Source organism: Coturnix japonica, chromosome 1 (genome assembly GCF_054131305.1).
Source record: "Coturnix japonica strain WE chromosome 1, WE-NBRP24, whole genome shotgun sequence".
NCBI classification, from domain to species: domain Eukaryota; kingdom Metazoa; phylum Chordata; class Aves; order Galliformes; family Phasianidae; genus Coturnix; species Coturnix japonica.
The window spans coordinates 155,475,292-155,502,996 of NC_140663.1; the positions used below are offsets into that span (position 1 = coordinate 155,475,292).

General features: G+C 40.8%; 2 long non-coding RNA genes across 3 annotated transcripts; both read left to right on the top strand.

The window, feature by feature from the left end:
- The first annotated feature begins 1,980 nt into the window (after nucleotides 1-1,980).
- Nucleotides 1,981-2,426, top strand: LOC146762800 (uncharacterized). The gene is made up of 2 exons (XR_014948695.1): nucleotides 1,981-2,074; nucleotides 2,380-2,426. It is a non-coding gene; the product is annotated as an uncharacterized LOC146762800 (long non-coding RNA).
- Nucleotides 2,427-6,757: 4,331 nt separating this feature from the next.
- On the top strand, nucleotides 6,758-18,356 carry LOC116652768 (uncharacterized). Of its 2 annotated transcripts, none has more exons than XR_014948697.1 (2): nucleotides 6,758-6,928; nucleotides 17,807-18,356. It is a non-coding gene; the product is annotated as an uncharacterized LOC116652768 (long non-coding RNA). The 2 variants fall into 2 exon arrangements; XR_004305958.2 differs by lacking the exon at nucleotides 6,758-6,928 and adding an exon at nucleotides 14,582-14,704.
- The last annotated feature ends 9,349 nt before the right edge of the window (nucleotides 18,357-27,705 follow it).

Below are 27,705 nucleotides of genomic sequence, written 5' to 3' on the forward strand. Positions count from 1 at the left end.
CACAGGGTTTACTGTAATGCTGTAGACTTGGCACAAGAAGTGGTGATAGCAGGGTGCTGAGTTCCAGGCCTTCCCTCCTGGTCAGTCTCACAGCAGGTAATTCTGGCCTTCAGGAAGAAGGGGCTTTGTTCACCCCACTGAGGAAAGAAGAAAACCATGCTCTAAATGTTGAGCAAAGGGACAGGAAAATGATGAGATCTTTTTCGTCATAGGTTATTTGGAAGATGTCTTAAAGGACAAACTCCAAGAGAAGATTTAGAGCTGTGGGTTTTAAGTGGAAGGAAATATGCCTTTTCAGACAAGAACTAAGCACTTGAGGTCTTGACAGAGACAGGATGCAAGACCCAACTTTCTTTGAGACATAACCCATTAGTGAGATAAGGTGGTTGTCCATACAACTTTCTGGCAAGTGCTCTTTTCCCCAATTCACTTCACAAGAACCCTCAGCACCTAACTGATATCCAGGAACTGAGCTACAGCGACCCAACAACCATTCCAAGGCAATCTTTTCCACTACTTTCTGTATGAGTGATCAGGCTCTTGAAGACCAGTCTGTTGTTCCTGGTATGTGTCCTTTAATTTGTGATATACACATTATAAACCAAATAAAGTAAAGCACCTTCTAAATCCCTACCTTGGTTATTATGGAATAAAAATGCAATGCCCACATATGTGACTCACATATACGTCTACAGATATCCAGGATAAAACCAGTAGTGCAGCCAAAGAAAACAGAACAGAAAGGGAGAAAGCAGGCAAAGAAGCAAGGAGAGTTAACTACCTTGTGTGTTTTCTGCACATACTTAAAGCCCTTGGAATCACAGGGGTTTCAGAAACAACCTAAGCGTATGGAACACAATAGCTGCTGGGTGCGTTCCCAGGGGCCTTGCATCTGACCAGGCTCAGCACAAATCAAGGAACACAGGGGGAGATGCAGAGTTAGCAACGCAGCTCTTCATAATGTAGTGCCAAGACTAGTGGAGTGAGATGCTACAGTCACAAGCACAGGTACATAACTTTTACATACCAGAGAGGAGCTGATGTTTCACTCTGTTCTCTCATTTAACTCATGTGTGCATGGCCTATGTGTTACTTCTGTGAGCGTGTTGCATCCATGTTATCTGCTTGCTATCCTCCAAAATAACAAAACTTTTGTGCTCATCCTTCTGCTTCTGGTTTTGCATCTTCTGGTCTTCTGCAATTATAACAACAAATGGCATGCATTTTTTCAGGAAGCTTGCACATCCTTGGAGTTCTAAATCCTCCTCTTACTAGACCTCTGTATTTATTAATTATGAGTAATCACTGTTAATTACAAGGAAATGCATAGAATGGCTCCCAGCTCTACATGTCTGTGCAAAATACTTCACTAAGTATATAACCTTTGGCACCAGAGACTTGCTTTTGGGAGAATTAGGTATCAGAGTGTATTTGTTTAAGCCTTGAGTCACCAGGATGTCCACTGAGATAAAAGTCACTTTTCAAGGTCATCTCAGACCTCGTGACCTTTAGGCTCACTTCAGAATTTCGAAGACTTCCTGGTTAAATAAAGTTTATCATTGTTTGAAAGAATTTGGCCTCTGGCAAGTAAAGGTGAAAAGTCATCTATATCTGAATGTTTTCAGCGCACAAGCTTGACTGCAGCCCTGATTTTAAGTTTGCCCATTGTATTTATAGCCTGAACAAAGCTGTGAAAAGTACAGTGGGACGCAGCAGCACAATTAGAAGGCCATCAAGAATGGTGTTAATTAAAAACCAGAGGACTGGATCAGAGTCCCTTTCTGTAAGGACCAGCTGGGTGTCCCTTTGCTGAAGGTAGTGAAGATGCTCTTGCTTCAGCTTTGTGAAGATGAAGGTTGGAAATCCCGATAAGGGAAGCATACTGTGCTGCAGTCTCACCCCTGCTGGCACAGCTGTGTAAGTGAAGCTGCTGTTGGAGGCAAATCCTGCTCATTTCTACTTCTGTTGCCTTGTGTTGTCAACAGCACACTCTGTCCATGGGTAAACCCAGTGAAGACTGCAGTGGCAAGAGGTCGGATGCTGCTGTTCGTAGTCACTGGCACAACACCTGGAGGTGAGTGGGGCAGATTTTGATCACAGTTGCACAATTGTCCCACTGAAATCGCACTACAGCCTTCAGAGGTGTGACCCCCAGCTTTACAGCGGTGTGACTGAAGTCAGCATCTGACACATGACAGTTTCACTGACTCATCCAAGGCTTTGCTGATTCTTCAGTTTCACATTAGTACCACTTCAAATCAAAATTCACTGAAGCAGGCTTAAATGAACTCAACCCTACCTATGGGGTGACTACACCTACTTAAGGTAGGGGACAACTCAGCTCAATAGCTGATTTTTCTCTTTTGTTTCCCTGTTTAGATCAGCAGTGTCAATGACCCCAGTGTTACCTCCTACACAGTTAGCAGGTGAGTAGGAAATTATTCAGACATTTCCAAATCTGTCTGGATCCTCTCTGTGATACGCATACAGGTGTGACAACCATAAAGTAGACCTGTGCCACTGAGAAAGAGGTGGCACAGGTTGCCCCACACTGTAAGAGCTCCTCAGTGTGGACTGGGTCTTCTGGGAGTGAATTGCTGTGAAACCAGTAAGCCACTATTCATACCCTTTCTAGACAGCATTTTCTACCAACACCACATTCACTGTGCTTTCAAAGGGCACCGAGGCCATGGGAACACTGGAATGGGATAGTGCCTTTCCACCCTACCTCCTGCTGCTCCTCAGCCCATAAAAGAGCCCTTCTAGCTGTGACGTGGCTGGCAGCATGCAAGGGACTTTGCCAAGTGCAAAGCAGCACCAGGGAGATGGTGGCACACTGTGCGGTGCATCTGAGGATGACCAAGTTCAGCTGCAGGGACAGTCTGCAGCCAGTAGATCTGTGCCGGGGGGGGCAAACACTGAAAATGTATATATTTTGGATTTCAGTTTTATTGGAAGAAAGAAAAAAGATTTCACCACAGGATTGCTGTCTGTCTTGCACAGCATTCTGATTTTTCTTTCTTTTTTTCTTTTTTTTTTCTTTTTTTTTAAGGGAGCCCTTTGTTGAAATCTTGGCAGCCCATCTCTGCCAGGAAGACAGAACTGCTCTGTGCTGAAACTGAGCTTGGCACATCTTCTTTGCAGCATGTGGGGCATGCAAGGCGGTGGGGAAGGCTGCCATCTCATGGTGAGCCTCGCACGCTCAGCTAACCTACCCTGCAGCTGGCTTCCAGGCCAGGTTGCCCCTCAGCAGATGTTTTCTCAATAAATTATATGTGCAGACCCAAAAGAAACCAGGATATTTTACCCCGAGCTTTGTGCTTTAGCTTCTAGACCAACCCTGCCAGAGCACAGAGTTGTCTGGTTTCTTGCCTTTTCCATGTTTTGCGTGAGAGCAAAATGGTAGTTATGAAAAACCATGGAGGCAAGGCCCATCCGAGGAGAGGTCAGTCATCACAGATGGTTTTAGTGGCCACTTGAGACCAAAAGGCTGTTGTCTTTGACAGTAGCTTTGCTGAGTCACAGCCTCAAATGGAAACTCCCCTGGAACCGCTTGTGGGTTGCAACTCTCAATTTTGGGATGCTTTGGTATTCATCGCTAACCTTCAGCTGTGGCTCACACATCCTACTCTCATGCTTGCTGTCTGTCCTCTACTTCCTGAAGACATACCGGTGCTCGCCCAAGATGGGCTGGAGACTATCAGCTGCGGGCTCCTTCTGCACTCTGTGGGACGTGGCAGCTCTGTAGCTGGGGTGGTGGTGTCTTCAGAAGTCTCCAGAAAACAGAAATCTGCCACAAAGTGTGCTTTGGCCAGTAAGACCATCTACATAGAATGGGAACACAGTCCAAGCTATCAGCATTAACAGCTGATTAAAACTGTGTCCTGAGCATGCACTCCAAGAACATGTACATGTCTACTCAGTGTCAAATGTGAATGCACTTCTGAGTCCTGTATCTGGGAATTTCTGAAATATATTGTGGTTGATAGAAAAGGATGTAATTTTTCAAACTTAAGCTCTGCCTGTAGAAGAATTCTGTAGTAAATCTTACATTCCTCCCCCCCAACCCCCCACCCCCACCCCCAAATATAGTTTTATATATAAAAATACTGAAATAAGGAAATGAAATAATGCAGGTACTAGTTTTACAAGCTGTTTCTTGGAGCAGTGGAAGCCCAGGGTAGTGCTTAGGGTAAGTGTGGGATCAATTTCAGCTAAAGGGGTGTAGGCTGCTCTATCTCATATGTTTTGCCTATGGGTATCTTGGATGGATTGGGGAAAACAGAGAGTAGAAGCTAATTTGCACTTTTTGAAATATGTTAACATTTTACAGGGAATATATACTCATATATACTCAATTCATAGTTTTCACAACTTTTATTTGAGTCAGCAAAGGGTATAAAGATGTCAAAAGAAGCTTCAGTAATGGAAAAGAACTGTTGTGCTTTACATCACGATTTTCCTCATTTCCTTTGTATTTCTGCACAAATATAGAAGGCCAGGCCTCTCCAGGTGTCCCTCCTTGTTATTAGCTCAGCGGCAGAGCTAGTTTCTCCTTCTTAATCATGTGTTTCAGTCCTGCCTTGCAGTCCTGTCTCCCTGATCCTTTCCCCTCAGCACCAATTTTGATGCTTCTCAGCTCTGTGTTTGCTTGTAATGACCCAAATACTTTTTTTTTTTTTTTTCCTTTTCCTTCCAGAAAAGAGAACAAAGAAAGAAAGAAACAAAAATCCCAACCAACCAATCAAACACAAAAAAGCACCCATCTGTTTTTAGATGGCAGCCACATTATGTAGCTAAATCTCCACACTGGAAGGCAGCAGCAGTAGTCGGGAGTGAGAAGGCTCAGGAAGCTCTCCATCAAGTTTGTGATGTGTATTTGTGTTTGTACAGGACTGTACGCACTGCCAGGAAAAGGGGTAGTGGAGTTGTTACATGGTGTATCAATCTCAGAGGTTAATCCAGGTTGAAATGTTCTTGTGTTCTTGGGTCCCACCAGCCTCACCATTCAGCACCTCCTCAGCTAAGCCAGAACATCCACGGGCAGCAAACTATCTATCTCAGCAGAAGGTTGAGGTTGAAGGATTAATCTACTTACAAAGATGCAAGTAGATGGATGAATAAGGGGGGTAATAGATTCTTCTTTGGATTTATATTTCACCATAAGGAGAGGACCAAACATGCCTGACTTTTGCCACATGAAATCTGACAAGACTTCCTTCAGTGCTCCCACATGGGTAGGACATGGGGAGAAGTTGCTTCTGGTATTCAGTGTTAATAATGGCTCTCACTCACCATTTGCTGTGGAATGGCTCAGGCTGAGTTTGCAGGATGCTGGAGGGGATGCAGCCAGCCCTGCCTGCCCCACTGCAATGTGTGGATTCCTCAGAGCAGTGCAAGTACTGCAACACAGTTCTGCAGCAGGTGGGAGAAACAAGACCTGAAGCCCCACAAGCTTTTAACTTGGCACCAAAGGACAAGAAGTTGATGTTTTCTTTGTAGGGTTGCTATTCATACACCACAGTTTAACTTCTTCAGCATGAAGATGAATTCCCTCTGCACATACGCTATACAAATTTAGCGCACTAGACTGGTTTGTGTGGGCTATGCTACCCATAGACTGGCATTAATGCCACTTCCTCACCCCTCATCAACTGCTTTAAAATAATCTGCAAGGTATAAGTGAACAACTGGTTCTTTGATACTGCTGGACAGCAGGTAGGAAGACAGCATCTGCAAATGGAAAAAATGGGAGGAGTTTGTCTTGGGCTGGCATGGAACAAGAAAAAGGGATGTATACTGAAGTGTGTATGGGGAGGACTTAGGTGCTTTTCCCCCCTTTCTTCTGGCAAAGTCAAGGGTGTGGAAATGAAACTGCAAATGAGGAACAGGCTCTCATGTGTCTGAGCTAGCAGGGCATTTCCAGTATACTTTGATGGCTCTTGAAGAAACTGATTAAAAGCTGAAGCAGGTTAAGAAAAAACCCAGGTTACCACTGTAAAAATTTTCTGTCCTTATAGGTAAAATGGGGCCATGCAAAGGCAGTGCCTTGATGTTAGCACTAGCTGGGTACCTTTATGTGTATATATATTTCAACACTGTGGAACATGAGACAGACTTGCTGAACTCGTGGGCATGCTTGAACTGGCCTTTGGCATGGGGTGTGTGGGAGAGCATGAGGTTTTGGAGACCCTCTTGGGCCTGCCAACCCTGGAGCTGTTTCTCGGCAGCTGGAGGGATGCCAGTTTGAAGGTCTTTTAACAAGCAGTGTAGTGTCTGGCAAGTAACTTGTCTTCAAGTGAGTGTGACTAATCATGAATCTTTTCAATAACGTTGATGATCTAGTCTGTCCTTCCTCACTCTGCCCGACCCACTGAAATAGGAGTAAATTGGCCTTATTCTGGCAGAGGCAGGAAATGATAAAGAGCCCCTAAAAGGTTTCCAGTGCACCATGCCTAGGTTTTGCAGTGAGTGTAATTATTGGAGTTGTTGTGTGTGTGTGTTTTGAGAGCAGCTAAATAGCTCTGAAGGTATGAAAGATCGCACTCTGCAACCATCCCCTGAACCATTTGCCTGAATGCCTAATTTCCCTGCTTCACTGCTACACTGCGCCCCTGCAAAGGAAATAAGCCAAAGCCTATTAGAGTTCTCGACTCTGTGTTAATGGTTTGTGTTTGTCTGATTGGGTATATCCTACTGCCCAAGTAGTAGAGCTGGAATACAGTGCTTAGTTACTGGTCTTTGCTAAAGTTGACCTACTTTATTTGATTGAAAACTGAGATCTTTGTTTCGTTCTTTAGTGAGTTCTCTTGGATGGCTAAGGAAATGAAAATGCAATTGAGTCTTGTGTCTAATGCAGAAGCTAGTAATATTATTTGTTCTCTGAACAGAACGGAGCAAGCACTGTTTCTCCAAATTAAACCTTCTGGTAAGTGCATAATGGAGAGAAAGCAGAGGGCCTGGGAAATTAAACCCAAAGAGAGGAGGTTGGGGAAGAATAAGTGAGTATCTTCTGCTGGAAAATCAAAGGAAATTTTGTTATGAAGGAATAGTTCTCAAAGTTGCTTCTAATATTACTGCATGGAACTGGGAGACCGAATGGTGTTCCAGGTCTGAGTCATGCTGTTTGGTGTGGTAGGGTTGATGATATGCTGAGTTCTGGAGATTTCATCCAACTCTTTCTAATTACAAAGACTGCTCTGAAAGTAATGCCTCCCATTTTATTATTTTGGCTCACAATGTAAGAGGTGGATGTTGGTGGTATGGCAGTAGAGGATGAACTTTCTGCCAACATTCTGTCACATGTTGTTGTTGTGTGGCAGATGGCAGCAGAGGAGTTATCTAACAAAATGGTTTCTGAAGCATTGAATGGAAGCAAAAAGTATGTCCTTCACTTCCTCCACGTGGAAGAAATGGCACCCACTGACATTCATCAATGCTTGCTGAACATCTATGGGGACCAAACAGTGGATATGAGCACAGTGAGGCAGCAAGTGGTGTATTTCAGTATTGGTGACAACAACAGTGGGTTGTTGTGCAGATTTTTACAAGCATGGCAAGCAGGTTCTTGTTCATCATTGGTGAAAATGCATAGCTAATAGTAACGACAACGTCAGAAATAATGTCTTGTCGCTGACAGTTTGCTCGGTCAAATGGTGTTACTGTGCTCTTTGTAGTTGTTTTAGTGTCCATAAAAATAAATAAAAGACGTTACTTTCAAAGCAACCTACATACAGCTGTGTGTATTACCTTCCCAGAAAGAAACATGATTCTCAGTATAGGAAAATTTCTAGTTCTTGATGACATACTAGGACCATTGCCTGCCACTATAGTTTTCTGCCTTGGTTTCCTTTTTTATACCCACTGTTGTTTACCTCCCCGTTCCCATGACACTTGCAGTGGTTAAAGTAATTCCCAATGGAGTTTGAGGTTGCTCTTCCTTTCTCTTCTTCCTTTTTCTTTCTGGACCACAGATTTTCAGTAGTTCTTCAGGGATCCATCCAAGAATAGAGATAGAAAGTGGTTTTGTAATATACAGATACAACCAATCAGAACCATTTTATTGGATTTCTGCAGGACTGGAACATTGCCACTACTGACAAATGTCTGCAGAAAGCAGCAGTGGGATTTAAGTTAAATTATTCAGATTTAGTTATTTATGATATTTACACCATACTGATTATCAGATGGAGTTTACTTTCTTGTCACTGCTTTGAAAGAAGGATAGAGGACAAAGGTTCAAATATATTGTTGGTCTAGTAAAGGAATGGATGTTGCTCTCTTTGAAGCTCACAGCCAACCCCAGTTCTGGAAGGACGTCTAATGTTTGTGTATTTCTTGGAAGGAAGAAATGTCAAATGCTGAAAACTCAAGAAAAACAAATGACTCTGATGTATCCAATAAATAGTTGGCTTAATGAGATGAGAGTACAGAAAGGACTAAGCTTACCACAGGCCACAGAAGGAAGGTTTGCTCTAATAAAGAATAAAAGGAATAATAACTTTATGTGAATAAAAATTCTAATTTCTCGGGGAAATTCCTATCTCTTTTCATTGCTTGCTTGACCTGTTCTTTGAAGTTTGATTACTGCCACTTCAAGACAGAAGAGGTTTAGCTGTTGTAGATGATAAATTTCTGTTCAAGAAATAAATACAGTATGATTCTCCCTAACATCAGGGAATATTTGAATTCAGGGTATATTCGAAGCCCTGTAGTATTTTTGAGAGAGAGACTATTTCTTAGTCTTCTAAGCAATCATCTGTTCAACTACAACAATGAAAGAAAAAATGGCTTGCTTAATTTATATATTAACTACATTCACCAAAAATCTCATGCAGTGTCTGGACCTCAGTCTCAATTCAGTGCATTTGCTTATTTGCCTCATTTTGTTCTACACACACAGTGTCCAGATTTCTGCACTACTTGGTCTTTCCGTTGTGGCAGTTTGGTGTAGTTAAATGCATGTGAGATGGGATTAATTGCTGTATCTTCTGGAATAACATTGACACATTCACCAACCAATGAGTCATAGAATCACAGAATCACCATGACTGGAAATGATCTCCAAGATCATCCAGTCCAACCATCCACCTACCACCAATATTTTCCCACTAAACCATGTTCCTCAGTACAGTATCTAAATGTTGTATTGAGCTTTTCTTGAACACTTCTAAGGACGGTGATGCCAGCATCTTCCCCAGGCAGCCTGTTGCAGTGCCTGTCCCCTTGCTACATCTGCAAGCTCTGCTTCTCATAGAGTTGAGGAACCCACAGGTCTCAGATCCCACAAGGAGACTTAGGATTTCATATCCCTGTGACACTGGTGTAGAAAGGAGGAAGAAGGAGAATGGTGATGGTACTGGAATGTATATATTTTTAGCAGAGGGTCCTAACACTCAGAAACATCACTGATAAAAGCTTTAATGCTGTGCTTCCATTCTTCTAATCAAATTGTATTACAGGGAAGAATTATCCCAGGACTATTAACTGTGAATTTAGTTAGAGATCAGTGCAAGAGCTCAGACTGACCTTTGCTGGACTTCTCAGTGAAGGTCTCTATGTCAAACAAGCAAGGAAAGGCAGCTAAAGTTCATTCTGATGGTAACTGAGCCTGTGCTTAAGATTGCAGTGAATCACCCTCACAAAAAATTTATAGTGCTAAAATATTAACCCTTCCCATTGCCTGTCATTGGCTTGGACATCAGTTTGTGTTTTTCCATGTTATGCTCACTTGCAACAGCTGTCTCCATTCTTGCGTCTGAATCTCTTGAATGTTAATCCTTACGTCTACCCTACCTTCATGCTTTATGTCTTCTTCCTTGTTCACCTTCAAGGATGTGTTTTTCTTAGTGAAATTCTCTGTCTGTTGAGGATACATTAGAAACAGTGCCCATGCAGTGACAAGTCCATTGAATGTGTGGTCTTGGAAGCACAGTCAATAAGACTAATTCTTATTCAATTGAGGCCAATATGTTTACAGTGTATGTGAGTGCCTGGAAAAACAGAAACATTGGGAAGGAGTATTTTATTTTTTATTTTTCTCCATGAGGCTTAATACAGAAAAACTGGAGAAAGCTTAACAGGAATTTTTGCCTGTCTTTTTTTTTTATCAAATTCAGTAACGAAGAAGTTTTTATAGAGAGAGATTATAGGGTCGACTATCAGTAAATGAATACTGATGGTCAGAGCTGAAATTCAGAGATATTAGCATCTAGAAGTCCTGAGATGAAATCCATTTAGCCTGGTATGTCTTTCTCTACTTTGCTCACCTCTCGTACAAGTAACTTCTCTAAGGACTAGATGGCATACCAATGATACTGACCTTGTAGTGTAAAACACAGCTCCCAAATGGCATAGCACACATATCATTAGCAATCTAAGAGCTACATCAAAGTTGTAGATAAGCATTGCTGAAATAGCCTAACTTTCTTTTCCCCTTAATATTTTTGTATGCACCTCTGCACAGAGCTGCTGCTGCTGCTATGTGTGGTATCGGAGCAGAATACCTCAGGAATCCCTCATGTCTTTACTTTGAAGTTTACCCTTAAGTATGGCTGCAAGCAGATTCGTGCTGTTCTTTTTTTCTTTTTTTTCTTTTTTTTTTCTGCCTTCCAGTTATATTAGGCTTAACTTTTGGTATGCAGCATCTTATCCAGTGAGTGTTTGTTTTTGGAGCAACAGGGTGAAAAACACTGAGGAACGAGTGGGCCTGGGGAAAAAGCCCTCAACATTAAGGAAATGAAAGAGCTCACAGACCTGAATGGTTATAGAGATTTTACACCCTGACATTTCTATAAAGTTTAGTGTTCAAATAGCTGATTTAGTGCTAAGAGCAATACCTGATGAGCCCCAAATAGTGTGAAAAGGGGAGGATGCGTGTACAAAGGGGATCCAGACATAAGCTCGTGTTGCTTAGTGTTCACCCTCAAGGTTTGAAATATCACAGGGAATCTTACTAAAATGACAGCTTCATTTCCATGTCGTGTGCAGTATACATTATACCTTGTGTAAACTGCTGTAAGGGCACAAAACACTTTTCTTGGATCCGCAAGGCACAGAGGAGCTTTGATATCTGCTCTTTGATACTGTCAACTGTGAGAGACCTTCACATGAGGGAAAAGGAAATATAAGCTCTGAGTGCTGGCATATTCTGATCTGGGAGGAGAGCCTTGCTATAAGAGCATTTTAAAATGCATAATTTTAACTGTTTCATTGACTTGGACAAGAATTTTGGTGCCCTGGCAGTGCAGGAACATTCAGGAGGAGATTCATGCTGAGCAGAATCATAGAATCTGAAATCATTTGAGTTGGAAGGGGACCTTAAAGGCCGTCTGATTCAACTTCCCTGAAGTGAACAGGGACACCTACAGCTACATTAGGTGCTCAGAGCCCCATCCAGTCTGATCTTGGGTTTCTCCAGGGATGGGGCATCCACCACCTCTCTGAGTGTGGGTAGTGGAGCAGTGGGGGATACAGTCATGCTGTCTTGGAGGGAATGAGCACTGAGTGCTGGCCCTGCAGGGGTAGCCCTCTGAAAAGGATGCATTTAGCATTCATCTTGGTGACCACATCTGACAGGATTTGGCCACGGATGGAGACATTACCTGTGAGGGGGAACTTCTTGTCAATGTAGATAGAGTGTAGATAGAGCTGGAGTGATTAACTTGGTTTGAATGACTCCCAGTTTACACCCTGAAATAAGAAGCAGGTCACTTCCATTTACATGTCTCAGAACAGACAGGCAGATGCTGAACAACTCTAGAAAGTCCAACTAAGCTTTGCAAAGCTGCAAAAAGGAACAGGATTTCCACTGAACACAAAATATGCCAGAGCTGGGACCATGCTTTCTTCAGGATGCGTGCAAAGGCAGCTACCGCAAAAGGAGAATGTTACAAAAGCTCATGAAACTTGTGAAATACAACTGGCCCTGGTTGCCTCTCATGCTAGTCTAAGTTACACACAGTCCAGAACACCCTGTTTCTCAGAAATTAGGACAGCGGTCCAGGAATGGGAGCCAGCCCTGAGTCTCCTGCCAGCAGAAAATGTAGAAAAATGTGAGCACAGCAGCGTAGCAGTGACCACAATTTAATTTCTCTACATAAGAAAGAATTAGCCATTCTAATTCATTTTTGCAGGGGAAAAAAAAAAAAAGATAGACTCCAAATAGCATCACTTTCACTGTAAGAGTGACTCCAGTGTTATTTGAAGTGACGTAACCCGGGGAGTGTTTTGTAAATAACCACAACGGACTATTCAGAAAGCAAAGAAATCAGTAACCCAATTTGTACCTTCTGCCCTATGGTTGCCTTTGCTGTATGTTCATCATGTATATAAGGTCTAGTATACTGAATAATTGCAGGAAAGTAGTGAGTTCTGCATTTAATTCATTCATCTGATATTTTAAAACTCTCTTTAATTCTTCTCCGTGACAAGAACTGTTGTTTATGCTGTGGTTAGAAACTGTGATGAAGACCCATTCCCTGAAGCCTCAGACTCAGCCAGAAGGCTGCAAGAAATCTCTTGGATTTCATCTACTCCTGTTTTCAAAACATCACGAGCGAGAGGAGCTTTGCGAGCAGTAGGCTGGCTGTGCATCTTTTGATCATTCAGAGTGAGCTTTAATTTAAACTGGCACTTGTAGTTGGTAGCATCATGTTGATAAAAAAATAAATCGCTTCAGGTATTTTTGTGGTTTCTCATTTTCTGAAGCCTGGCTTATTTAGCGGGAGGCTTAGCGTGAGCAGGGTAATCTCATTTAATATAGTTACATGCTAGAGCACGGTTGCCTCTGTGCAATAGTGTTGACTGTGTAGTACAGGGTTCATGTTGGGGGAAACTCTGAGTGGTTTGTGATGCTGATAAAGCAGCAGGTGAGCTCACCACAGCACATCTTTCAGTATGGGGAGGAGGTCCTGACACAGCTGTCCAGAGGAGCTGTGGGTACCCCATCACTGAAGGAACTCAAGGACAGGTTCGATGGGGCCCTGGGCAGCCTGAGCTGCTGGGTGGCAACCTGAATGGAGCTGGATGAGCTTTAAGATCCCCTCTAACCTGAGACATTCTGTGGCTCTGTGATTCTATGACTGTGTGTTTCCTAAGGTCTTCTGATTAGTATAGCTGTGGGACACCCTGGGATGAACCAACACCTGGCAACCTCTGAGTGTGCTCAGGGACTGAGGGCTATCAAAACTGCAAGCAGCTGAAAGATAACTTGTTAGGAAGCTCAATTATAGCAAGCACAGCCAGACCCTGGGATAATAATATCAATGCATTATTAATAACAGGAGAGCTTGTATGCCCTGCATGCATATGCACTCTTATATCTCACCAACAGATCTACCCATGTGTGGTCCAGCAATTGTGAGCTGACATCATCTGTGTCACTGGTGGTTCGTCTTTGTTTATAAGACAAGTAGTAAATTATACAGGATAGTAGTATTTACTAGGCTGGCATTTTATATATAAAGACAATGTGTTACGGGCTGTGTTGTGCTTTCAGTTCTGAACGGCTTCACTTACCTCAGTGTTTAAACTGGCAATGTGCGCACAAATAGAAGGTCAGACAAAGTTTAAGCTGAAATACTTTGTACCATCTCTTCAAATGAATACTAGAAACCTAAAGAAATACACTCTGTTCAGTTTCCTTTTTGGTCTTCTAGTTTTTTTAAATTACGTCTGAGAAAAGCCAACTAAAATAAGTTAGAAGAAGAAGCTTTCTTTTTTTTTACCCCTGGATGTGGAATGGTGTAGTTTTGTTTCATGAGTACTCCCAGGAAAGCTCTTCCCCCTGTTTTTCTTGGTTGCTCACAAAGCAAAAAGGGAAAGATGAATAAAGGTAGATAAGTGATGAGAGAAATACAAAATAGCTTGGGAATGTAGAACCGCAGTGTACTTCATCCGTTGATTTAAATCACTACCAGCACATTTTGTTTTGCACTGTATTTTTGAAGAATGGCTTTGTCTATTTGAGACCTCTTGGCTCCTTTTGAATCAGTGGCGAAACAATGGTCAATTCCAGAAGAAAAATACTATTTCTACCAGGAGCAAATTCTTCTTACTTGAGACTAAACCTTCACACTTCCTCTGGCTCTGAGCTCCTCAGACCCGATGATGAACTAACAGAGTGTAACTTTTGAACTCATTTAAAATGCAATTGCAGAACACACCAGAGAAAGGCATTTAGCAGCATATCGACAGAAGGGCAGCTTGTAAATCTAATAAGCTCCTTCCATTTCTAATTTCTAGGATCCCACTATTAACAGCATTATATTGCCTCTAGCAATATCTGACACTCACATATGGCAGTGTACCAAATGGCCTATTAATATGACAGGTGCATTTTAGAAGAGTGACTCTCTTATCCCCCTCGGATGCACAGATGAATTGAAGAATGTCTGGAACAAAGCTCACTATTTACTCTTTTCCTGTTCTCATGCTGCTTATTAAACTGGTATGATGTAAAACCGAGGTATAAAACAACCCGCTGCACCAAATGTAATTCAATAGCCTCACTTCAAAGGTAAGTATGTTGTTAACTTTCTGTTGGAATTAACCTATCTCAGACAGCTCTTTGTAATTACAGAACCATGATGTGGAACCTTCTGACCCATGGCATGCAGTTGGTGAAGGCCAGTGATTTTCACTTCATAATGCAATCATTTCACACAGTGGAAAGGCAGCACTGGTGAAATGCAGGTCTAATCAGGTAACAAAGCACGTCTGATACTGGTCTTGAAGCAAGCAAATCTGGCATTTTAAGTGTGCCTTGGAGAGGAGTCTTTGGGGAATTCACATCCTCTGATTTGAATCTTTTCTAAGCCCTAATGACACTATCTTGAAATAAATCTTCCCTGAAGCAGATGCCTCTTCCAATATACCTATATAAACCTTTTGTTCCAACACACACAAAGAACACTTTGAGTTAAATACTCTTCTAGATGGCTCTTACAGACTGTCAGCATTAAGTTTCATAACAAACAGATGTTCATATTTTATAAACCTCCTCCATAAAAGACTTCCAGTATTCTCTGTTTCAACAGAGGCACAATGGAAAATTATAAGGATCTAGAAACAGTACTCCTGTGGGATCCTGAAATGAGTAAGCTCAGCTCCACTGAAACACATCTACAGCTGTGGGGATATCAGGAGTGAACTGTGGGAAGAGGTGGATGAGGAAGATTAGATAAAGGCCAAAAGTTTAACATCCTGGTGCAGGAGAAGTTTCTGCTGGCAGTGGAAAGAAACAGCTGCCCTGCTTTGGTGTAAGGTGATGGAATGGGCTGCCGAAGGAGGTGATTGTGTTACCATCCCTACAGGTGTTCAATAAATGTTTAGTTGTTGTACTGAGGGACATGTTTTAGTGGGGAAATATTGGTAACAGGAGAGCAATTGAACTGGATGATCTCTGCGAGTGCCTCTCTTTGTAGAGCCACGCTGCCAGTCAGATCAGGACTCACAGAGGTAAAACCAGTCTTTCTCAAAATGAACTGAACCCCCTTTTTCCTACTGGGTCAGGTCATCATTTTAGCTAATCAAAACAAACAGAATACCATGTGCAAGGGGAGGAATGGGAGAGCATAGTCAGTGTGGGAGAAGCATCTCTTTTGTCAGTGATGCAGTTCTAAACTGGTATTAAACAAATCTGGAAATAAAAGGTTTATCTACTCTGTGCTTTTTAAAAGTTCCCCAATTATAAAGGAATTTCCTTGACTGTACTTTATCAGCACTAACACTTAGACAAATAAAGAAAAGAAAAAAAAGAAGGAAAAAAAAAAAAAAAAAAAAAAAGGAAGGAGTAGTTACCTTAGAAGAGATGATAAAATCTTATCATGACGAAATTTATGGACATTCTTCTATTGAATTCACAGGAGCTAGGATTTTACCCTTGAAATGAGCCCTGCCTTGGTCGGTTTGGACTTGTCACTTCAGTCACACTGGGCTCTTACTGCTCCTTGACAGGAGGAGTAGCCCTGGCCCTTCCAAGCTTTTTGTTTTTCTGAAGCCTTGCAGAAAGCCGATTTCAGATTTCCTCTACATGTACATTTAAGAGCTTTTAGTGAGTATTTACTTTCAGAAGGACCTTGTTCTAACAAAATGAATTGCACGAATATTTGTGGAAAGCAAAACCAGGGCAGATGCAAACAGAAGTGGATTCATTAAAAATAAATAAATAATAATTATATATATATAAAAATATTATATTTATATAATTTATATATATATACATTACATTTATAAAATATATAAATATACATATGAATAAAATATATATACATTTACATATATATATATATATATAATGTATTTGTGGATTACTACTTTATAACATTCATCCAGTCTAGCTGGTAAAATGAAGCATTAGAGATTTTTAAGAGGAAAGAAAAGAAACATCCTTGCAGAATGAAAAGAAACAAAAGAAGCATTCTTGTATTCTTTTTCATGGACAAATATGTCTGAATGACTCATTCCTCATCTGTAGTTTCTTCTTGACTAGTTACAAATGCAATGAGTTGATGAGGAAAGGGAGATTCTCACCGCCATGTTTTCTCATAATCATGGAAACAAGAATCAACATAAAAATCAAACATCTCCTTCTGTCTCTTTTTCTGCTGGTTTATTATGACCTTCAAGTGCGTATTTTCCATTGGCTTTGTTCAGACTGGTGTGGCCAGTTTGTGATGAAAGAGTGGAAACAGAACAATCTTTTGAAAAGAAATGGAACTTGGTAGCTCCCACTACTCTTACAGCCCCACAGAGTTGCTTTGGGTAGAGTGACTTTATGATCTGGAGACAATAGCTGAAATATATAAGAAGAAATACCTGAATGCACGTAGCCTTTTTGACTCTGAAGTTTTAATTTAACTTTCTTGTTCTGAACGTGTTGGGGAATAAGGTCAACCGGGGGATGGGCCTGAGTAAAGAACTGCTAAGATAACAACAGCCGAAGCAGCTGAAGCAGAACCATGGAATGGGGATACGAAGAAGCTCTTTGCCAGATGCCCCGTGATGACATGATTTATGCAAGGGAGGACTCTGGGAGTGGGAAGGGTGCGTGGGGTTGCGTAGCAGGTGTATGGGACACATATGCATGGAAGCCATGCTGGTATTTAAGCCATGTGATGCAGCAGCAAATTGTGAGAAGACTTCATGGAACCCATGGCTGTGTCTCTCTCCCCTGGATTGTTGAGGTTCCAGGATGATTGGGTTCTTTGACGGCAACGTCAGAAAGCCACAAAATGAACTTGGGGTGCTTGCTGGGGCTGGCTCTGAGAGTTCTTCTCTAGACAAGCTTCTGTTTCAGAAATGAAGAAGCCCTCTTTTCATAAATTCAGTCAATTTTGCTTTCTGTTTATGAGGAGAATACTATAAAGCAACACTACTACAACTACTACATAGTTGAAGTTCTGGGACAACTTCAGCTATGACCCAGTTGAACCCAAATCTCACAACAGGTTTGGGTTCCAAAGATCGCAAAGGGAGTCAAGATACATAAAGTCTAATCTGTAAGCCAGGAAGCCAAACCGGCATCTATTTTGGGTCAGGTCAGGTTCAAGTTTGGCTTTGGATGGGGTTGTTCCAGTTTGATTCTGGTTAAACCCAGCAAAATTTTCAGGAAGTGGGTTAGCTTCAATGTAAGAAAAGAAGTCTCAAGTAATTTAGACCAAATTCCATTCAAGTTTCCATGCTAAGGGAATTTGGAAGAATGGTGATCTCCAGCTGGGACTATAAACACATACTGAAGAAAAGAGGTTTACTTCTTTCATTTATCTTTTTTTTTTTTTTTTTTTTTTTTTTTTTTTTCATTCAGAAAAGAATGGGAGCTACACTTGTCCTTGCCTGACTTTACCGGTGAATGTACTTTGTATAATGTATGCCTGCCATCCTGCCACAGATCTATTCCAGGAAATAATCCACGACCGTTATGGATGTGAATTGCATTCCTTTTAAATAACAAGAAGAGACTGGAGAAAATCTGAACTACTTTAAAAGATGACCAAGAGAGACTTTCTAATGGAATGGACTTTATTGTCCTAATAAGGAAAAGTCATGTTGTACAACTCTATCATCTCACCCTCTCAGTAAATTATATAAAGAATGGACTGAGGCAGTTTTTCTTGCTGCTTACATATTATGCTGATGCACGTCAGTAGGTATTAATTTAGTAAGTTGCTACTTTTGTGCAAAAATGGATTGGTATGAATAGAGCAAAACCCATCTTGGAGTGATGTTTTTAGGACTGATTTGACCTCACTCTGGTCTTGCTGTAGCGATCTGATGTGGTATTCAGATTAAAAGAAGAAAGGAGAGCCAGAACAAAGTTTCCAGCTGTTATTAATAAAACACTTTTGCTCAATCTCTGTGGAAGCACACTACGTGGAATTAACACTATCATTGTTCTTCCTTGGAAATCACTGGTCCAGCAAACTCTGGGGTATGTTAGTGCATGTTCGAGTGAAGGGGAAGTTACATGGGAAGGAAACATGGGGAGCATGCTGCCCAGACACAGTGTTCTTGCACCTCTGTCTGTTGCTGTGTGCTTTGCTCACAGAAAACCAAGTGAACTCTGCAAATTCATCATTCTTCTTTTGCCTACCTCAACTCCTTCTCCTCCTGGTGAGTAATGGGATCTATCATCATTTCCAGCAGGCCACCCTTTTCCACTCACAGAGGGCAGAGAGAGAAATGCACTTTCCTTAAGGAGTGCTACAGACAATGAAGAAAATAAAGTTTGGGCAAGTGAAAAAGAAATAAATCTCACTGAAAGCAGCCAAATTGGGAATATACTGAGTAAGGAAGGACTTCCTATTTAAATAGTTTTTATTTTCCTAATAAGGAAAAGTCAACTGTATGCCAGTAATATCATATACCTGTGATGTGAATGAGCCACTGTTCTTGTCTCACTGAGAATTCAGTGGACTCTGCTTGCCACACAGGGCTCTATAATGATAGGTAAGAACACAATAACCTAACATTTTGCACATCAAGTCTTCACAAGGAAAGGGACTCTGGGTTCCTGCTAGTGAATCTGCCTAACAAATGAAAATCATCACAGGAAAAATGTCTCTCCTGTCTTACACTGGTAGACCTTTAGTGACTTCAGTAAGTTTCGTCCAAGTGAATAAAGTCCAAAATCCTGTACATGGGCTTTTCAAATCTTTACCAGCAAAATTAGTTTCACCAGTTCTCTAGATTCTATCTTATCAATTTAGCATATTATAAGCTATATGTTATCTAAGTTGGAAGTAAGCTGGAGTTATCAAACACAGTTTCAAGCACCAAGCAAAGAAAGAATTATAATGTGAACTCTGAAATACAGCTTTGTAAGCTGTCATCTAAATTCTGTCAAGCACAAAACTGTGAATAAATTAGGCTATGAAGAAATACTACGGGGCTGTGTCCTCCCATCTTCTTAGCAAAGAAATTACTTCTTCCACCTTAACCAGTGTACCATCCTTGGTACATGACAATGGACTTGAAACCCTGTAAGATATCCATGTAGATGCCCATAGGCTTTATTCCTTTGGTAAATTTCTTGACAGGAAGGTAATGAACTGAGGGCTTTGCTTCTCCAGACAATACACGGTCTCTCTAAACATCTGGGAACAATGGATCTAAAAGTCACTGCCAACTGGAATTGAAATCTTTTGATGGGAATGATAGTCCCATGAAATCTGTGTCTTTAACAACGGAGGTTTTGTCTATGGGTTTCTACAGGATGTAGTACAAATTCTGATTCAGTGCTCAATTTAATGGCATTTGAATCATCTTGGATATGGAGATAAATGCTCTTGTTAGATTTTATGACCTTTTGAATACTGGCAGTACACTTAAAGTCATTGCTTTCTGTAATCGTGCAGTCCCTGCTAACTAGTGGTATCAGTAACATGCTCATTATTAAAGAACAGCCGGAAAGTGAAGCTTGGACAGGTCCATCAGCTACTCACTCCACTCTGGGATTCATTACATTATCTGGACATCAGAGCTCTAGATGAAATGGCTTTGAAAAGATTTTCATCCACACAATTAAATGTTATGTGTAGTTTTATTCTTCAGTATCCCTGCACATGGCAGGCAGGAGGGTTGAAACTAGATGATCGTTATGGTCCTTTTCAACCCAGGCCTTTCTATGATACTCTACGATATGACAAATTACCCTAACTTGAGGTGGAAGTTCTGACCAAGAAACTAGGGGCATGATTTTTGTACCTCCTTCCAGTTCTTATAACACCAAGGACAGTCATGACCCAGAATTTGTCTGGTGGTGGTGGACCGCATAAGATGTTAGACTGAGACCCATCTGTATCATTGTAAGATGAAAAATATCTACATACACTAATAGTATGAATGTGCTCACTGTTGTCTGTGGGCCTTGAGATTAAAACTCAGGCTATAACATGGCAATCTTTTAAACCAAGATACTTCACTACTGGCCAAATATCTCTGTAAAGCAATACTGAAATAGAATCACCTTTGCTCAGAAAACTGGACAACATTCACACAGCTCCTCAAGGAGCACACAATGCTTAAAAAATCAAGAGGAAATAGGAAGATCCAGATTGCCAGATAGTCAGTAACATTGCTTCCTAAGTAAATAAAAATGATATTTTTAAATTATTAAGTATCTTAAAAAATGGAAATTGTGAGATTTCCCATGCGCTGGTTCTAATAGAATCTGGAAGAAATGGGCAATTCATACAATCTATGCCTCTATAAATGATTGCAGGAATTTTGTTGCAAGGCTAAAGGACAAAACAGAAGAGGACTCTGTATGTGAACACCTGAGATAAAAATAATAGGCTTGTACTTGGGGAATTCACAGAACAAGGAAATTCTATAGAGAAATCTGAGAAAAGATATTCTAGGAAAGAAGCTTTTAGCCCAGAGGGCAGAGTGTAGAAATATCTGTAAGTAAAAACTAAAAGACAGAAGGAAAAAAAAAAAAAAAAGTGTGAAAAAAGGAAGAAAAAAAGAATGGAGTGATAAACGCATTAACAGGAGCAAGGAGCCATAAAAATGATTAAGGTAAACTTGCATGAAGAGGGACAAGAGGCATTGTACACAGTGCACAATGAGGACAGTGAGCCTTCCTAGGAGGCACAGCCAAAATTTCCATGTTTGGTGACCACAGAACACCTATGGCACATCTCAGAGAGCTGAGAAGTGTGGATACCATTGGAGATGTTCCCAAGAGGAGATGGCAGTAGGTCTTCTGGACCTTCTCTGTAGGCCCAAGGCTTTACTGCTTCCTTCCATAGCTGAGGATTAGAAGTGGTCAAAGGTACAAACACTGAGCTCCCCGTGGCCTTTCAGTAGCTGTTACTTCCCTAGAGACAATGATGATATCTCAAATGTACCTTGCTAACAAAAAGAAGGGGGGAAATGCCAAATGTCTGGAATTTGAGGCATAAGATGTGTACATGTATATATACTTAGTGGTTTCATTTCCTGAGATTCAGCCCTATTCCTTTGTATAGGAGAACATAACTTTTTGAATCAGTTGTGTAAGTGGTCTGAAGGTAACTACTACAGGTAGATTGTGTCTTGGCACTTTGTGTTACTGCATCATTAAACAATCATCAGACCAGACAAATTGTACCGAGTAAATGCTTTGTGTTATTGGATCTACAGAGCAGCGACGGTAGAGAGGAATCTGGGAAAGCAAGAACATTGCAAACAAGTGGATTTTTTGAGTAATAACTCAGGGATTTTCTGTCTTCCTGAAAAGTTTGGATGCACAGTCATGCTTTCCTTTTTGATAGACTCTTCTTTTCCCTTTGTGCTAAAAGGTTCCAAAGGTATAAAAGCAGGGAAAGTTGAAAGGGAGCATCACTAGATGAGACCAGAAATTATAGAGCAGGTTTGAGTACTGTTTTCATTTCAGGAGTGTGATGCACTTAACAATGTCTTCCAGTCTTTTGAAGAGAATAGGGTCAAGAAGGGAATATAATTCTCAAGGATCTGCTTAGGGAAGTGTTTTACTCAGCAACAACAAAAGACACTATATTTATCTTAATAGACAGTGTATGTTGCAGTGCCGAACTTCTCTACAAATTCACAATAGGGATGCCAAAAGACAAAACACTCTTAGGAGGCAGAGCAGCACATGTTAATTGCTGTTCACATGATCTTTAACCCTCAAGCAAATACATATTCCACCTCTTTTTCTGAGTGTTAATGTTGACCCTCAAGTAGGAGCACTATTCCATTACAGTTACTTGTCCCTTAGGGTTCATAATAAGAATGTGATTTAAAGTAGGCATGCTCTAAACTACCTGATTTTGCTGTTATTTGCTCTGAAGTGCAATTTAGTATACCAGCAGTGCTAGATTTTTTGCAGTACCCCTTTGTTCTCCATGAAAATGGATTTTCTAGATTAGAGAAAAATAGCTAATAGTAGACTGAGGGAGAAAAGAAGGTAATACATGAAGTCACAGGGAAACCTGAGTTAGGAATGGGAAAGCAAAACATGATCTATCAAACTCAGGGTCACAATGCAGTGGTTGCCCCTATATTGGTATGACAGAGGACTATGGTATCCAGTTTTCCCCTTGACCTCTTTTCCCTTCATTATTTAAATCACAAAATCATAGGATCATAGAACGGCTTGGGTTGGAAGAGACCATCGAGATAATTGAGCTCCAACCTTCTTGCCATGGGCAGTGCCACTCGACAGCTCAGGCTTCCCAGAGCCCCATCCAGCCGGGTCTTGAGCACCTCCAGGGACTGGTTATCCACAGCTTCTCTGGACAGCCTGTACCAGGACCTCACCACCCTCTGAGTAAAGAATTTCTTCCTAATATCTAATCTAGATCTCCTCTCTTCTAGTTTAAAGCTGTTCCCCTTTGTCCTATGACTATCAGACCATGTAAAATGCCACTTCCCATCCTGCTTATAAGCTCCCTTTCAAATACTGGAAGGTGGCAAGGAAGTTTCCCCAGCCTGGTCAGGTGGTTGGTGAACCTGCACGTAGCTGGTAGGTTGAAAATAGATGATCACTGCTGTCCTTTTCAATCCAGGCCATTCTATGATTCTATGATCTTTCATAGGAGAAGCGTTTTTCATTTTAATGGATACTACGCTTCTGTGTTCAAAAGGTAAAGCTGAAAGCAAAAGTGCAGATCCTGTTTCAAGCCAAACTAAGCAGGTAAAATCACTTTAGCTTTCACCAATGCAAATGACTGGTTCTGCTGGTTAAAATAACTGCAGCTATTTGGAAAGAAAAAGCTAATTTTTAGCATTGTGCAAATGCACAAAAATGTTTCAAATCTGTAGACATCTGAAGAAATATTAGTTCAGACAACTGAAAATGACCTTACCAGGTATTTAGTGAGAAGCTTTGGAATGATGTTCAGTGCAGGACTCTGGGACAGCTGGGGCTGAGCTGATGGGCATCCTAACACTGTGCTAAGATGTGACCCTTGGCCACCGTGTCACCATGCTGGGAGGCAGCCAGCCTCACCTCTGCCTCTTCCAACCCATCCAAAGGGAATGTGGGACACATCCGAGAAATGAGAAAGATCCTAATTCTACTACCAATTTTAACTGTAGTGTTTTTCTCCCACATAAATAATTTCTAAGGCAAACAAATGTAAAAAGACAAAAAAAGATTTTTAAAAAGGACATTACATATCTGCTTCCATTTCATCATCAGGCTGCCTCTATATCAATTCTGTCCCTATTGCTGTGGAGCTGGGCTGGAGTTTCTCTTTGTGTGTTGTTAAGTCCTGAGCTGGCTGGATGGGCTCTAACCTCAGCCATCAATATCAATTACTGTAAGGACAGCTGCCTTGTTCTCCTTGTCAGAACTTCAGCATGGAGGGTAATAGATGGCTTTGAGCTGGCCTCCTGCCAAGAGGGCTCCATTGTGTTTGTCTGTGATACACAAGGAAGAAAATAATGGGGTTAAATGAATTTGATTAGACCAAACTCAGCCAAGCACAGTATTTAGGCTCTAATTTTGCTCTCCTACATATGATTTCACATCCCTGAAATCAGCACAAGTTAGCCATTGATTTAAGGCTCATTTAGAAGGTCAGTGACTCTTTTAAGCTTCATAATCACCACCTAGACTCTCTGAGAGCTGGGTATGTAGAGTTGGTTTAAATTCTATGTTTATTATTATTTTTTATACTTGCATATGTGAAATAAATGTTGAAAGAAAAAATGGAGATCCCTGATTTCTAGCTTAGCAAAAGAGTGAGTATTTAACACAGAAATTCTTTCTTCTGACACACATCATTATATTTATTGATTTGATTTCATTTACAGCATAGTATCATCTGCCAATTCTACACTTGTGCCAGACATGGAAGACATACATGGTGATGCAGCAGAAGCCTACAAAAGGCCCAAATTAAGAATAATGGAGAATGTGTTACACAGCTCTTCATCACATACTGGAGAGACACAGCATGTGTCAAATAAAAGAGCTCTGCTGGGAAAGAGTTAAAATGTGACAGCTTAGTATATGTACAGCTAAAGTTAATGGGAGTAATTGAAATGGCTTTCCTAAGTGTGGTATGGGAGTCCAGTCTTTCATTATAGAGATTTTATGTTCTAAATGCTATGTTCTCACTTGGGGTCAGTTGATGTAACTCCACCTTGAGCGCCACCAGTCTACACTTTTGAATGCATGGTCTATAGGAGGTGCTAGCCTTACTTCAACGTTGAACAAGCTGTTTAGAGAAGAAAGCCACTATATAAAATGTTTGGAGAACTTATGGGGCTAAATCTGTCTCTGCTGCGGATGTAGAAATTCCATAACAGCATTGTAAAAGGAACTATTCAAGTTTAAATGGACTGGCATCAAAAAAATAAAAAGTTATGGCATAGGAAATAAAACTATTTGAATCTTCTAATCAGGTTACTCTGTATGTATTTTCTTTTTTAAAGCAAGACTGGGAAAGGAAAAATTCAGCAATACTTCAAGACATACTTATTCCACTATCTCAAATAAGGCTCTACTCATGGTAGCAAGCATACATATATGCATGTTTAAGTTTCAGCTCTCAACTATGAAGCTTTTGTGTCAATAACATATTTTTATTATGTGAGTCAACCTACCTCAATGTGTTTCATAGTCCTTATCAAAAGTTTTACGGTAAGCATAAATAAATGAGTAGCCATTGCTTTCCTACCTGTAAGGACATGTGAAACTGTACTCACAGAAACACTGAACTAGTTCAGCTCCTGAGCAGACTTTACATTTGGTAGAGAGGAAACAAAAGGAGGGAGTTTTTTCCTACCACTAATAAATAATCACAAATGAGGAGGTCTGACATGAATCTAAAATTTCCTGTCATCTTCTTTCCTGCAACCCAGACTGCCAGTGGAATAACAAATACATTAGTATGTTAAACTATGGTAGTAAGTTTTTTATAACTTCCAGGAGGTTCTGTGGATGGATTTGTAACCATGTCAACTGGCTGAAGGACATTTAAGAGCAGATGTTTAAGCATAAATTTCTCTGTAATGTAAGACCTCACCCAGCTGTAAAACCTATTCATGCTGAAAAACCACTGTGAGGTATCTGAGGATCTTTTGGAATTATAGTTGCTATAAATTGATTCATTGGCTATGTTTAAGTAAGGGGAACGGCACTTGGCTCTCTTATATATAGTGGAATTTGTAATAAGAGAAGCTCTGCCATCTTCATGCTATCCGGTAAATGTGGAGATGCATGTATCAAGAGAACTGATTCTTTAAAAATAGTGGAACTGAAGGACATAGGGCAGAGAGAATATTTGTGACTGCCCCTACCTCTTGCTGTTACATGGAGGAAGGTAAAGTGTCAAAACAGAACCAAGAGAAGAAAAAGTCACGAGGTGGGCCATCCTTTCTGCCTTAGGAGCTGATTCACCCACCCAGCAACAGGAACCAGCCCCAGGATCTCTGTGTATTTTGTGGAAACTCTTGAGGTAAAAAAATAATAATTATCAAACCATGAAGCTGCAAACATGGAAAAGACACCTGGAACGTAAACAGTGCACAGATAAAAACAGGTCCATTAGGTAATTTCAGGGGAAGAAAAAGATTGGTTATCTGAAGGAAAGCAAGCACTGACTCAGTTTATTTCTGCTTCTGGAAACAAAATGAAGGTTTCCTAGCAAGAAGCTCGTCAAGTTGAAAGAACTCAGTGGCATCAAACGAATAAGGGAGTGCTACTGGTTTGCAGCAGAAAAAAAAAAGGGAGCTACATTTGTAGTCTGGATCAGTCAGCCTGTTTAAGCAAGTAACATCCCAACATCCACTGAGGTGGAAAGCATGGGCCTCAGGGGGGCACGCTGGGAGGGAATAGAGGGAGTTTGCTCAGCAAGCAGTGTATACCCACCTTTACTGCCTTGTCCTCCATGCTTCAGTGAGCTGGTGCTGGAGAGCTGCAAGCAGGCACCGGCACATGCAAGCACCTCACCTGTCTGATGCTGATGCTTCTGTGCCTTGAAATATTTTTAGGAGAAACAACCTTCAATTCTGCCCTAGGTTTTTGGAACCTATTCAATGTTATTTCCATGTTGCCAGAAAAACACATGGCCCAAACTTACGAGCTTAATAATCACTTTAGCCCTCAACAGCAACAGATAGTGGCTTATCTCCTCAAGCTTGTCTACATTGCCTACTAAACGATAATTCTAATTACAACCCTAATTATGTTTTCTGCCCAGAATATTTGTAGATAACCTTAACTCTTGATCTGTTTAGTCTAGTTTTCTAGGTGGCAACAAATTTAAAAACAGGTTTTTAAACAAGATATGATTATTACATTTCTAATAATAGGAGAATATGATCTCAACATTGCGTGTTATTTACTGACATGTGGTTGTTGTGAACACAGGCTCATAAATAAAGTTCATTTTTTAGATACAGTGTTCCTGCATGCTGTATTAAACCTTTCCATAGTGATATGGAAACATACCTGTATTGCAGAAGTTTTCAACTCTCCCTAATGCAAACTTAGAGAGAGCATCTTGAACTCATCCCTCAAGGAACCTCTCACCATACCTGGGAAACAGATCCCTTTGTCATCCCATTGTTATTTTCTCTAACTGGAGTAACTGAGGCAGAGTCATGCTGTCATGTGTTCAGCCCATGCACTTCCAGAGGTTCCCTAGGGTGCAGTGTTTTGTCCAAGGCCACAAAGAGCCATAAAAATGATTTGAGGCCTGGAAAAAATGTCTTACATGGGAAATCTTAAAGACTTAGATCTACTTACGCAAACCAAGGCTTTGATGTAACCCAGATACAGGAGAAGTTCTGTAATAGGTATAACAGCCTCTTGGTAAGACAAGTTTGTGTGAAAAAAATTTCTGCCTAGTTGAGAATTCAGGCCAGTGTCCAGATGCAGAAATTGGAAGCTTTCAAATAAGAAGTTAAATCAAGATTTCAAGCTAAAAGTATGGTTGTTTGATTGAATTAACTACAAAAAGAAAAATGTGTTTGCCATGGAAAGAAATAGTGAGTTTATCATCTCTGGATACTATTCAGTAAAGTAAGCTTTTATCCAGACCTAATTTATTGAACCCAAGTAAAAGTGAGGGAGTGTAATAGTGTGGGTTAATTAGAAGAGGACTCAAGTTTTCCCTCATTTTAAACTCTCTAAATCTGTTGACTATGTCCATCATGATCATACAGTACTGTCTAGAATTGAATAAACCTCCATGCCATCAGTACTGGATGGAATCTGTCCTCAAAGTTGGTACATTACCTCTC